The following is a 14,712-nucleotide window of genomic DNA, read 5'->3' as shown; positions in this document are numbered from 1 at the left end:
TGCAGTAATCTGCTGCTTGAAGGTAAGGCCAATTTTTTCTTACTACTGATAAGCGAAGAGCCAGATGAAATCTCTGCAGTGCCTTCGTTAGCAAGGAAATGATTCAATCTGGCATTGCTTCCTTCAGCATTAGCATATCTTTAAGTTGGGGAAATTTAGAACAACCCCTCTTATCGAGAATGATTGCATTCTCAATGCCAGTGACTCACTGTTCCTACCTGTATAAGTTAAATTTAAATTAGTTTTTATTGGGATAGTGTTTATCAAGTAAAATCTGCTTCTTACACTGGAATCCACACACAATATCTAATAAACTTTCAGTCTATCATTTAGACTTCATTTTCAGTTAACATAGTTAGTCACTAATAGAGGATATGAGTACCTTTTTCATGAGTGTCTTTTTCATGACTTTCCTAAGTTAATTACATTTCTTTTTAGATATGTAAGATGCCCGTTTATGTCATTTTTCAGTTTTGCTCTTTAGCTTTGGTCTTAAATTCTCAGCAATTTAAGAGAATTTATACATTATGTTTTAAAAATATCTTACTTAATGTTTAGAACTATAAGATTTAACCTTTATCGTGTACTAAAAAGAGCTGTCTGTAATTTTTGTGCATTCATTTTTAACTTGGACTATATTTTTGCTACAAAGAAATATTTTCAAATTATCATCTAGCCAAATTCATATTTTATTCTTTCAAGAATATTGCATTATATTTTCTTGTTAAAAGCCTTACTCCATTTTATAATTATATTCTACACATTTCTAAATATAATTACAAATATGATTGCTATATTTAAAGATAGTGCAGCCCTCCCTGGTGGCACAGTGGGTTAAAGAACAACGCTGCAAGCTGGCCGCAGCCACTTCAGTGTGAGTTCGATCCCCCGCCCCAGAGGTGACCCACATGGCACAGCAGACCTCTCCTGTCTCACCCACTGCTCCCCTCAGCAGTGTACTTTGTCAGTCCACCTGTTCTGCTCCCCATGCTGGCTTTGGTGAGTCTTCTCACCACCCCTACACCTCAGGCCTATTCCCCAGTTCTACTGCATAAATAAATCTAAAAAAAAAGACAATGCATCAAAATGATTTTAAGGTAAATGTGATCTAGAAGGTACATTTTAATATTTTATTTGTAGCTAATAGCTAATTAGTTGTGCAAACATCCTTTACTGTGTACTCTTTCTCTACTGGATTGGAAAGTGCTTTCATACATAATTAGTCTCTTGATGGACCCCAGCCTACTCTGTGTGGTAATACAACCGCTTTCCCTCTATTCAAAAATCAGAGCAAAGCATTCAAATTTGTTGTGACATCATAACATACCCAAAGGTTTGTTAGAGTCTCTCATTCCCACATGCTAGCTCCCACTACCCAATCTCATTGTTCCTCCTACTTCTAAGAAAAAAAAAATACGTTTTTGTTGGATCTATGGTAAGCTTGTAGATTATGAAGTTTATACATTAATCAAGAATGGAAAGCCTCACATACTGTTTAAGAAAAACTATTTTGCAAACTAATTTTAACACATTGATTTTCCTAAAATTCTATTTCCCATATTTTACTAGATATTTTAATTTTATTTCCTAAGTGTACAAGCATTTCACACAAAAATAATGAAAATGTTCATTTTTTCCCCAATCATCAAAAATATTTCTTGTTGACATATGTCATGATTATTTTTAGGGCAAAATTAAATAATTAAGAGCTAGCTGTCAACTCTGCCTTTTAGCAAAGGCAAATTTTTCTTTTGCCAATTATTATCAGGTGATTTTTTTTCCCTGATTGTTACTAAATCTGGAAATATTATTCAGAGACAATGATGTCAAGTCATCCAATCTTCAGGCTCAGGTTTTAATGATTTTTAATTTCATTTTTGGCCTTTATTATGGTTCCTTTTGTTTGGTTTTGAGGAGACAAAATCTACAAACAAGCATTTGCTCTTTGCATTTCCTAAAGTCCACATTCTTTTGTAAATCTTTTTGAAACACTATTATTTCTGACATCTTTCATATCAGTAATTAGATGGATAGCTCACAGATTGTTCTGGGATCCCAAACAGGAAGCACATTTGTGTTTAAAGCTGAACTTATCCGCAGAGTTATATTCATGTCAACCTGCAAGCAGAGAGTTTCTTAATTATTATTATTGATGACTTTTACAGAGGATTTCCTGTGAAGTCCACATATGTTCTGAATCAATTGCACTGTCTCCAGTTAGTCCCAAAATACCATGACCGAACCCAAATCAGGGAGCGTAGGTAGAGTCTCACTTCATGGCTAATTAATCTCCTTCAGGTGAAGTGAAGGAGCTTACCCAGTGACAAGGCTGAGAGGTGGTGGTCTGGGCAGTGGGACCCTCAGGCATGTGCTTTCTCCTGGTAAAGTCAAGAGGAGAGACAAATAAGCTATGTGAACTTTCTGCCTCTCAGTGGGAAGGAAATTGGAAGCATTTGGTTCCTCTTATTGGAAGAGAGCAAGATATCTGGCCCATGACCTCTGCTTGCTTGGGAAGAGCCGCCAAGGTCCATGTGGAGCATGGGACTCTCTAAATCTTGAGAGCTGCTATGATAGAAAGTTCATTTAGGACCTGAAACCAGAAAAGATGGAGTGCCCAATGAGTCAAGTGCTTGTGGTTGATGAGATGAGGGGAGTTCAAGCAGATCAAGACTAGAACATTCTGGTTCACCTGGTGAAAAACAAAAAGGCTCAAGCCACACTTTTGTCAAGCATTCCCTAAAAAGCACTGGCGTAGTCAGCAATGTCTATATGTGAACAAGACACACACACTAAGAATGTGAGAAGATACAGAGTAATTCAGGTGTGCGTAAGAATCCAGAGCGAGAGCTGCATACAATCATACAATGAGACGATTACAAAATCGTGTAACAAGTACTAGGATTGCAAGAGCGGGGGATTTGGTTTGTTCCAAGTAATTACATGTTTCACAGAAAATGTCACATGGATGTCTTGAAGGATGGCAAGAGATGGACTTTCAAGGAAGGGTCAAATAGATTTTAAAGCTAAAGAGAACATAAATAAATAAGAGATGCTAACTCTTATTGTGCAATTACTATACTCTAGTTGAACACCTTAAGCATGCTAACACATATAGATTCATTTCATCCTACACCCCAGCTGCTGGGTGACTTGAAATCAATTGCAAGGAGTTCATCGTGGTTCCATGTAAAACTTGAGGTCGAGGGATGAATGCCATAGTTGAAGCAAATGGATATGTCAGATTCATATCATGAAAGCTTGGCCAAATATTTGGACTCCATGCATGACAGCTTAACAATCAATACCAAAGATTATGCATTCAGGGTCAAACATGGATATTTATAAATGTTCTTATTTGGAAAGTGGAAAATATAATTGTTTCCTATTTACTTCATGAGATTATTTTGAGAATCAAAAATATGCCTGTGAGTATTAATGTGTTTCGTGAACTACCAAGTCCAAAGCAAAGGTTGGTTCTCACGAGTTCTCAAGGAGATTAAAGGGCAAAAGGAGTTATTTTTCCTAAGTAGACAATAGCAAGTGGTTTGGGTAGAATTGTGTGGTGTCTCAGGGCCCTGAGAAGTTGTTCTTATCCCCAAAAGGTTACTGCAGCCTGGAGTCCCTCACTGTAAAGAAAGAAAAACATTGAAACTCTATTCATGTCTTAGGATCTTTCTTTCTGAAGTGACTTTCCTCCTTCAGCCTGAATTTTACTTTTAAATATAAATGCATAGCAGGCAAGCATCCGATGTCTTCCAACTTGCAGAGTAAAATCAACACTTACAGAAAGGTTTCCAGAAAGCATTCGCTAGGCTGGCAGACATGTGGCTTCTCATCAGTTAACATGATGGATTCTCATTCCTCACTTGGGCCTGCAGTGTGAGCTCACAAGTTCTTCTCCAGCTATTACCCCTCTCCATGGGAAATGGTCAAACTAACTTTACTTAGGGTCTGTCATGTAGGAGGTGCTTGACACAAATTATCTACAGGCCATGTTGGCAAGGTCACATCCCCGGAAGGGGGCAGAGTTGGGATCCAAAGTTATGTCTACTGAACTACAAAACTGATTCTTTCTACCAAAACATATTGTTTTGCCAACTTCCAAAGAATGCGGCCCCCGAATAGGATTGAAAATAACCAAGAGTTTTAGACTCTGCTACTTACTAGGTGATATTTTTGATAGTTATTTAGTTTTTTAGATCTCAAATTTTCTTCTACCTATAATGAGAAGATTTCACATAATTATCTTTAATATTGTTTTTCCCACCAATAATCTGGGAGCCCTTTTTTTAAATTATGTACAACAGTGCTGAAGACATATACATCCTCTCCACACTCCGTCCCAGACAGCAATCAGCTGGACCTATGTCTGGCCACCATCAAGGTGACAGATACGTGTGAGGTCTCCCCCTGAAACCTAGTAGGTGAACCTCAGGTAAGATTTTTCCTTATGTCCTCACCCACAGTGTATAGCAGAAAAACAAGTACAATCTAAGGAAAACTCCAGTTTATTAACTCTGCAAATTGGAAAATGCACAGTTTTTATATTCCAATGACAGAGTGGCCAACTGGCAGAAAAAAAATAATATCTTAAGCATATATCAGAGGATACAGGCCCAGAAAAAAGACAAAAATATTTTAAAATAATAATTAGGAGCAGCATCAGAGGAAAAGGAACTTGCACACACACGTTTTGCACAAATAGGAATCACACGTGGAAAGCTTCACAATTACTGGTATTTGCATAGCATCTCCTCTCTGCAAAGTTCAGAGCACTAGAGTGTCATGCCAGATTTCAAAGGCAACTCCAGCAAATATAACAAATGGAGGCCAAGCTGAACTGGAAGTCACACAGGGGTGTTACCATGCAGAGGAAATGGTTTCTGCAGGAACATCATGGAGGCACTGAACCGTAGGGAGATCTTGGGTCACGGTGCTGTGAGAAGAAGGCCCGTGATCCCAGAATGGTCATTCTTTCCCCCCAGTTCCATGGTCATTTGCTTCTCAGCCAGATAACCAAGGGCTTCTCACTTCATTACCCGGGTAGGACACTAAGCGGAAGCCAGCATGTCGGTGTGGTTGAGGATTATTTTCCTTCCTCTCTGCATTACTCTTTCAACCCACTGTAAGGGATGGACATATGCTGTGATCTAAAGCTTTAAAGGTGTAATTATGGAGGGAGGGAAATACTGAGCACCTACTCTCTGCCAGGCATCCTGCACGGTGCTTTCTGAAATTGTCACACAACTTTATGAGGCGGGTGCTTTGCCATTATTTTATGGATCAAGAAAGCAAGGCTTGGTGATATGAGTAGTTCAAGTCTAAACTTTTTTTTTTTTAAATGGTATCACCATCATTTCTGTTACATCCTGGCTGGAATAAATGATCATCTCTCATTCTCACTCTGATTCAATAACTCATGCTTTGGAAAAACAAAGTACTAGCAATTTCTTGAATGCATCTTTCTCTCTCCTGCCCTCAACATTTTGTAAATGTTTTTGCCTTTCAGTCCCTCAAACGAGCCTTCACTTACTTCCCCAAGGAGAAATGGATTCTTACACTTCCCTAGGGCTGAGCCTACTTCATGAACTCATTCTACACGATGCAAATCAACAGGATGCAAAACAGATAGAACTCTACTTCCGGGTCCATAACCCAGTAAGAACTCAGTTCTCTTTTGTGAGCGGGGCTGTGCTGTGGCTTTCCTGAGCACTTGGCATGAATCACTCACTAGAGAGAAGATTGGAGGAAGAAGGAGGAATTGAGACAGGTTGGGAGAACAAGGAAAGAGGTATTGAGGGAAAGCCAGGAGGAAGAGAAAGGAACATGAAAGAAGGGTAGGACAAGAAAGAGAAAGATAAAGAGAAGGGAGAATGAGAAGAAGGGAATGGAAAGAAAGGAAAAAGAGGAAGAAAGGAACAAGTTATGTTTATCACTTATTTAAGCACATCTAGCCTAAGTCTCAGCAGCTGAAAACCTATTTTCTCATAGTCTTTGCTTCAGAAATCCAGCTCAGTCGTCCTAGCTCAGTCTCTCCATGGGTCACAGGCAATGTCCCCTGGAAGCTCAATGGTGCTCCGAGGGTCCATTTCTAGGATGGCCAAATCCCAGGGTGAGCCACTGACTGCAGGCCATGAGCAGGAGATCTTAGCTGTTTACCACTAGACTTTTCAGTGGGGACAGGTGAGAGTCTTCATTGTATAGTAGTGACTTCTCCATAAAACATGTGATCCAAGAATAAGAATAAGGAGCCCTGGACTTAGAAGTGACATCCCATCATTTCTGCAAAGTACCATTGGTTATATGAGTCAGCCATATTCATTTTAGGGAAACATTACCTGGGGGGGAGGCAGGGATCATTCAGAGGCAGGTTTTAGAGAAAAGTGTTATTTGAAATCTATATGACAAAGTGTGACCATCCCCAAACAGCATAACACTTTCAGTTATTTTAAAAACATCAGGAGATCTAGACATAGAAGGAGACCATGGATTTTTTTTGGAAAAAAAAATAATATAAATTATACAGAAATGAGTAACTGAAGGTGAAGTCTGTTGTAATATTTCAAATAAATAGGTTTGTTCACCTGTTCTGTCTCTCTGCCTCCCAGAATTACTTCCTGACTCTCTTTATGGATGAAAAAGTCTTGCAGTACCACTAAAATAATAATATGGTGGAAGATAAACATGCACATTATTTGGAGAAGGCAAAACTGAATTTGACTCCTTATTTAAGGACCAGTTCACCCTGTTATCTGCCTAAATGCCTTGAGTTTCCCGAAGCTTCAGTACTTTATTAATTGGGCCTAACACTCCCCACAGGCAGTAGGAGATTATCCTTGATAGCACCAGTATGACTTCAAAAATTTGGAAGCATACAGGGTGCTGGAAATTATTTTCCCTGTATTGAATGAAAAAAAAAAAAGAAAGAAAAACATGAAAACAACTATCTTGCCAACCACAGTGACCAATATCAAGACATTTGAGGATATTTGGGTGTGTCTCATCACATAAGATGAAAGATTTTAAATAAGTGCATTTTTCTATTCTTTGGTTAGGTGATTTTGGAATTTTGCCAAGACATGCACATTTTTCAGAATGCCAAATTAGAAAGAACTGACATTACATTAACAGTGAAATTCAAGACAAATTCAGATATGAGTGTCTCAGAGACCTCAGTGGTCATCGAATGATACCTTTCCAAATATACCAGTACCGCCTGGAGAGCTGCTAAAAATACCCACATCAAACCCCTTTCTGGGAAATCACAGTGGATTCACCACCTGGGGGTGGTGTTTCAGCTCTCCCCGCAAGATTTTAATGGTAAGGTGGCTGGAGAAGCTCTGATCGAGAACTGTCTCCTAAAACACCCAGTATCCAGAGAATGGAGCATGCAAACCCTTTCCAAGTCACCCTCACCCTTACTTGTTGTTCAACTTAATGTATTTGACCAACACTAATTTAAGTTCATTTAGATACTCAATGAACTAAATCCTGGATAGTATTGACAAACGTGTCTTGACATTTCATTGCTTTCTAAAGTGTCCACAAGGTCACGACTCCCTGAATCGTCAAGAATAATTTTAGAAGATAAATGCTGGGGGGGGGGGAGGGGTGGTATCAACTCCATCTCATAAATGAGTAAGTTGAGATTCAAGGAGGCAAAGAAGGAGCAGAGAGCAGAGGAGGCAATTTCCAAAGCACATTTGCCAACACCAAGCTTTGTTTACATATCGGCTTCTTGGTTTGTTTGCTTATATATACAGTAAAAGTCACACTTCAGTTTTGAGGAAATGTAATCTCTCCTTTCTTCCAGGTCCTCATACAAAGTGAGTGCTGTGAATGGCAGCAAGTTCCAAGTACATGGGTCCTGTAACTGCTGCTAAAGAGTGGACTCACTCCTATTTGAAGGCGATTTGTTTTCTATTCAAAATGCCCTTGAAGTATCCTATTGCTCAGATCCTTTGGCTTCAGGTACTGGAGAGGATAATTCTGACTACATACTGACCACACCGTCCCTGCAGCATAGATAACAACCCGTGATCCATGCAGAAGGGCAGTGGGTTTCTTCTGCACCAGAATAGGGAACACAGGAGGAAAGCCATTAGGGGTCTTGGATGCTATGTTAGTTTCCTGTTAGTGATGTAACAGATGACCACAACTGTTGAAACAAAAGAAATTTATGCTGGAGGCCAGGAGTTCCAAATGGAGGAGGCCTTATCTAGTCCAGCTTCTCATGGCTCAAGTCCTTTCTTGTCTTAAAACTGCATCACTCCCAAGTCTCTATCTTCATGTGACCTCCTCTTTCAATTTGAGTCTCTCAATTTCTCTCTTCATATAAGGACACTTGTCATTGGATTTATGGCCAACCCAGGTTATCCAGGTTAACCTCATCTCAGGATCTATCTGCCAAGGCAATTTTTCTCAATAAGGCCACAATCACAGGTAGACCTCTCTCTGGAAGAGTAATCATTCAACCCATTACAGATGTATTTTATTACTGCAAATTGCTTTTGTCTGTTTTCTGTCTGGTTATCACTGGTATGTAGACAAATTCTTATTATTTGAAGATGTATTTATGCCCAGCTTTCCTTTTGAGCTCACTTTAGTTCTGTTTTATAACTGCTGCTTAGAATTTCTGCAGAGACAATCACATCATCTGCATAAATGATAATTTTGTTCCCTCCTTTCCAATTCATAACTGCAATCGACAGTCATACTTTTGAGACATGATTCTCAAAAAGTAAATTATCTTAAAAGCGAGTGTAGGAGTTATTACTAATAGTTAAAGGAAATCAAATTTGCCGACACAGAAGTACAAAGAAAAAAGGTCAGGGTAATTCAGGTCACAGACTTAAAGAGCTGTAATGTCTTCAAAATTATTTAATCCTCTCTTGATTTTTCCAATGCCTCTACCAAGGTTCATACACTAGTCCTTAATTGCTGTTAGCCATTCAGTAGAGAAAGCGCACACACACACACACACACACACAAATAAATCTCCTTTCCTTTCAACCTGTAACAGTCAAAATGATATCTTAACCTTGAAAGCTAAAATTATTACTTAATTATGCACTTAAGCGTCTTTATTGACAAAACTATTGTTAAGGCAAAGCCTAAATGGCCTGTTAACCTTGAGTGATGTGGCATCCGTGTCCCTACAGTGTCTTTTAAGGCCTGTCATTCTGTTCTGGACCCACTTTCTTTCTGGCTGAAAGAAAGCTCCCTGCCCACTCTCCTTCCCTTCCCCGTCAGCCTCACTCTTTAAAGCTCATGGCCCAAGCCCAGACTGACATCACATCCACTCAGAGAAGACTGAATCCATGCTTTTCACTCTCTTCAGAATCCCAGGGTTCGCTCACATCATGTGTGGCAACAGCAATTAGCCAATGTCTTATATTCATTTACTTGTTCACTGTCTGACATTCTAGACTGTAAACTGCATGAAAGCCAAAAATGAAATACATCCATTATTCATGATTCTATCACGCTTTGCACAGTGCTCAGCTCCCAGCATTTAATTTTAAAAGTCACTGAATGAATGAAACATGAATATTTATGTGTGTTCCATGACACTGTGGCCTTTCACTTTCCAATTCTCTAAAACATTTCATTTAATTATTTTTCTGTTAGTTATGTATTTCTTGCATCTATTCTTTCTCGTTTCTAACCACCTAAGGCAGAGTGGATAGCCAAGGAAAACCCAACGTGTAAACAGCATCAAATAAGAATTTTAAACACTCAGTCTCATAAAGAGCGTGTAAGGGACAGTATAGGTTCCTATCTTGTTTTTGAATATATCTTAAGTGGCCCTTTATTTCTTCATGACCTTTGTTTATGCTGTGAGAGAGCAATAAACTTCATAGCAAGCATGTATGTGATGTCTTCTTTATGAGAGGCATTTATTCTCAACTCTCACCACTTTCGCAGAGCTCAAGGATCTCATCTTTGTTGAGTCTACAATAAATTGAAGAACCAAAACACATAATTCTTTGATTGTTCTGAAAAAATTTGCAGGGCATAAGCCAAACTTATCTAAGGCTTAAATGAGAATACTCATCAACTTTACAATTAGCCCAAGTTCATCTTGTGTTTATTCCCTGGATATGCAGATTGCACATAATAAGAAAATACAATAAATCAATTTTCATGGAGGCAATAAAGGACAGTAATGATTTCACTAAGAGTGTGTGAACTATACCCCTAAGTCATACTTCATCTTGTAAATAATGTGACCTTATTATAAAACAGCACAAATTTTATATAAAGCAAGTGGCTTGCACTCAGTATCTCTACCAAGCACTAAGTCTCAGACACAATTTGTACAGCATGAAGGAAGGCAAAATCCTGTCCCAAACATCAGGTTTTCATCCTTTTGAAACATGTATAAAATGTACAATGATGGGTTCCTAACAGCAAAATCATTTTTCCTTCTTCTTGGTAACTTTTAAAACTGTACAGTGGTTACTGAGAAGCACAAGATTTCCAAGCCTAAAAATGTATGCATAGTTCTACTTTTTTGTGAACTTATTATATATACAAATGATCATATGGGACACGTTAACAAGTATTAACAATAATTCCTCATTATGCTGGATGGGTCATTTCCACATGGAGAAAATTTCATCTTTAATTGGAAATGCATAATATAAAAGGGGGGGGAAACCTGGACTGCAGTCTATTCAGGGGACCAGATGGGGGAGGGACAAACCCTATTTCAGATGGTCACGAGTAAAAGGATGAGAAGTGTGTCACCTGGATGTGACAGCTGGACACCTGTAAGTTGCCAGCCCACACCTAAAGGATGGTCATGTTGAAGAGGGCCTTGCTGTTTTCTCTGCCTGCTGGGAGAAAAAGGCAATATGTAAAAGCGATGCAAAGGAAAAGTAGGTTTTCTTGAGAAAAAAAAATCTTCTTTAAAAACAATGCTTCTAAAGCTTCCATGGATGGCTCAAGATTAGAGCATCCTAGCTCTGTGGGGACTGAAAGTATGAGGAGCCCTTTTGCAGGAACATTCTTTAACATTTATATATGTGTGTGTGTGTGTGTGTGTGTGTGTGTGTGTTTATTTATTTATTTATGCATACAGAACTGGGATACAAGTCAAAGTTGCAGGGGCAGTAAGAGGAATCACCAGAGAGAGTGTGGGGAGCAGAACAGGCCGACTGATGAAGTACATTGCTGAGGGGAACAGCGGGCAGGTCAGGAGAGGTCTGACACGCCATGTGGACACCTCCAAGGCAGGGATCGAACTCATGCCGAAGTGGCTTTAGCTTCTTAGAGCTGTACTTTAACCCGCTGCGCCACCAAGGAGGGCCATGCTGGAACATTCTTAAAGGACATGTAATTATACTATGGAAGGATGGTCTGTGTCGGTGATTTCCAAACACAGGCTGTTAGAGCAAGTCAAACATAAACAAGCAAACATCTGCATCCCCACTTCATTGTTCTATGAAATTTACTGAGATAATATTGGTCTACATCATTATCACCATAATAGGAATGTGGGGTTCCCCCTTCAGGGACTGCTGCTTTAGTGTACCCACCACTGACACCCCATGGGCCACCATGGGAGATGCCTGGTTTTGTTTAGATCTTTCCCATTACATGTGGATCCTCAGAACAATGTTTGTATTCAAACATCTTCTGTGGTCACCAGTGAGGACTGTTGACTTGTGTTTTGTTTGTTTTGCTTTTGAGTGTCAGTTGTGACTTGCAGATTGCAGTGTATTTGATGTGTTTTAAGGCATTAAAGTATTATTCTTTCTGACTCCCAAATATCTCACTGCAGATCAATGAAGCCTACTTCAAATTGTCTTCTTTGACCTCTTACTCTGACATCAGTAATCTTCAGCGCCTTCTTTGGCACAAGATACTCAGGGACTATATCAGATATACTCAGACTAATATTGATCATTTCTCCAAGGAGTTCTGTTTTTTGTTTGTTTGTTTGTTTTTTAAGCCATGAATGGATTTATTGGAGCAAAGTAAAGCCATTCATATTTTTCTACATATAGAAGTTTGTGTAAGAATTCACCCAAAAATAAGGCAAAATTTTGCAATAAAAAAGGTTTTAAAAAGTAGCCAAGGCTTCTAGAATTATTTAAATGCCTTTTTTACTAAGTGATTATAAATAGAATTAATTTCTGAAATAACAGTTCAGCATTTTCCTAGAAACAAAATTGTTTTGGATGAGAATGTGACTGTAGGACTTCCATATAGCAACAGTTTTCTGTATGACAGGTGGGGAAAACTCCCAGTAAAGAAATTTCATACAAATATTGAAGAATGTATGCATTTAGAATGAGATTGAAGCAGGCCCTCCCTGGTAGTGCAATGGGTTAGGATGCAGCACTGCAAGTTGGCCGCAGCCACTGCAGTCCGAGTTCGATCCCCGGCCCCACAGGTGACCCAAATGGCATGGCAGACCTCTCCTATCTCACACGCTGCTCCCCTCAGCAGTGCACTTCATCGATCTGCCTGTTCTGCTCCCCACTCTGTCTCTGGTGAATCCTCTCGCTGCCCCTGCACCTCTAGCCCGCACCGCAGTTCTGTATGCATCAAAAAAAAAAAAAAGAGAGAGAGAGAGATTGAAGCAACTAACCTAATTCTTTTGGCTACAGTTCATATAAACATGAAGTTATCTCAAATAATAGAATAATGTCTATGTAAACCAGCATCAAAATTTGAATAATTTTCCGTGTTTGTTTAATTGTTTTAAGTCATAAAACAAAGCAGATGCACTTGGATTCCCAGTATACTCCCCCTCATTGTCTCCTCCAAGTGAACAGTTAACCATTTTCCTTAATTTTGTGTTTCTCATTCCTATGTCTTTTCTTTTAATGCTGATCTTATGTATCTGAATTATTTTCCATATTTTAAACTGAATTTATATTGAATCACATGGCACACATTATTCCTCTTCAAGAGAAAGTCATTCTGTTGTTCGGTTTTGAAGTAATTCTTAAATAACTCTCCCTTAAATGCATTATTATAGCAGTTAGTCATATGAGAACATTCACCACTAGAGTAAAAAGACAAAAAAAGTGTAGGATTTCATGCTCAACATTTTTTTTTGTTTGTTTAATTGCATAAAATGAGGAATGACTACTACATCATTTAACAAGACTCCTAGGTACATGAGAATCAAAATCTAGAATGTTCTAAAATGACTAGTCACCGAGGTTAGAAAACTGACAATTCTGCTTATGTTAACCTGGTTTCTTCTACTTCAGTGCTTCTCTGGAGAGCTCTTCATCTACAGCCAGTGCTGAGACCATTGACACCATGGAAAGGAGCTCTGGGAAGCAAGTAATTCTGATAAAACACCTTGATTAGTGTCTAGCATAAGAAGAAAAAAACATCACTCGGGAGAAAATACATGCAGTGTTTAAACACCTAGCTACTAGCTCCTGCATCTAAAATGGATGGACTTTAGCTGTTCCTGAAATAAGCCAGTGCATTCCCTCAAGTTTTGCTTCTCTTTCACCAAGTGGCATGAATATACATGAGCCATGTTCAGGAGAAAAGTAATGTATATACCCCAAATCTATATTCTTCTAAATAATCTTTGTTTCCTGGATAAAGGCAATCCCCAGGAGATAAATGTGCATTTATTAATGGTAGCCATGAAACAAACAGTGCCCTCACCCCCAGACATAAGTTAAAACCCTGCTCCCCAATGTACATGTATATGGGGATGGAATCTTCAGGAGTTAATTAGGGTTAAATGAGACCACAAGGATGGAAAATGAACCTATAAAACCATAACCCTTCTAGAAGAAGAAAAGTGGGTTCCCTTCTGCTCTGTCATTTCCTCTCCTTACCAACTGAGGACCAGGGAAAAAAGGGGAAAGTAACTCTATAAACCAGAAAGAAAGCCCTCACTCCAGCCTGGAATTGAACTCTACAAAACTTTGTTCTTGGACTTATAGCAGCCAGAACTCTAAGAATAACAGCTACTGTTGCTTAAATTCCTCAGTCTGTGGCTATTTTGTTACAGCATCCCAAGCTGACTCAGTGAGTGCACAGCTCCTGCTCAGATGGAGCTGAAGTGACAGAACTTCAGCCAGATAGAGCTGAGCAAAGTCAGGAGGTAGCTTCAAGCCTGCCCACTCATCTTTGTTTGTCTGAATATAGCAGTAGATATGATACTTTGCACTTGTTTAAACTTGGACTTGAGTCATGATCAGATTTCACTCTGAATTTCCTATCTTGGTATCCTACTTGCAGATTTATTGGTCCAACTGATGTTTTAATAGATGTTGTTAATAGGTAGTCTGACTAGCTCTAATCGAACAAGTTCCTACTACTACTCTTCACTTCTCTTTGGCTTCATTAACAAAACCATTCCTCGTGAGCCTCCATGGGGCCCTTCCAAGATGCACCACTTGGTGGGACCACCCCTCACCTGGTCCTGGCCCTCACACATCCACATCCCTTCTGTGCCATTCCTGGGAGCTAGCAACATAAGCTGGGCCATGGAGGAAGGTCACCTTGTCTAGGACAGGCCATGGAACTAGACTCAGAGAAGGGCGCATGTCTTTGCGGGAAGTCAGTAGAAACCACCAAACTAGTACTTGTGTCTTGTCTGTAATGAAAGTTCCCTTGATATCTCTGAAGACATTTTTTTTAAAGATTTATTTATTTATTCATACAGAACTGGGGTACAGGCCAGAGATGCGGAGGGTGAGAGGATTCACCAGGGACAGAGTG

The sequence above is a fragment of the Condylura cristata genome, unplaced genomic scaffold (assembly GCF_000260355.1).
Source record: "Condylura cristata isolate star-nosed mole 26May11 unplaced genomic scaffold, ConCri1.0 scaffold00009, whole genome shotgun sequence".
In the NCBI taxonomy this organism is placed as follows: Eukaryota; Metazoa; Chordata; class Mammalia; order Eulipotyphla; family Talpidae; genus Condylura; species Condylura cristata.
This window is presented reverse-complemented; position numbering follows the sequence as displayed.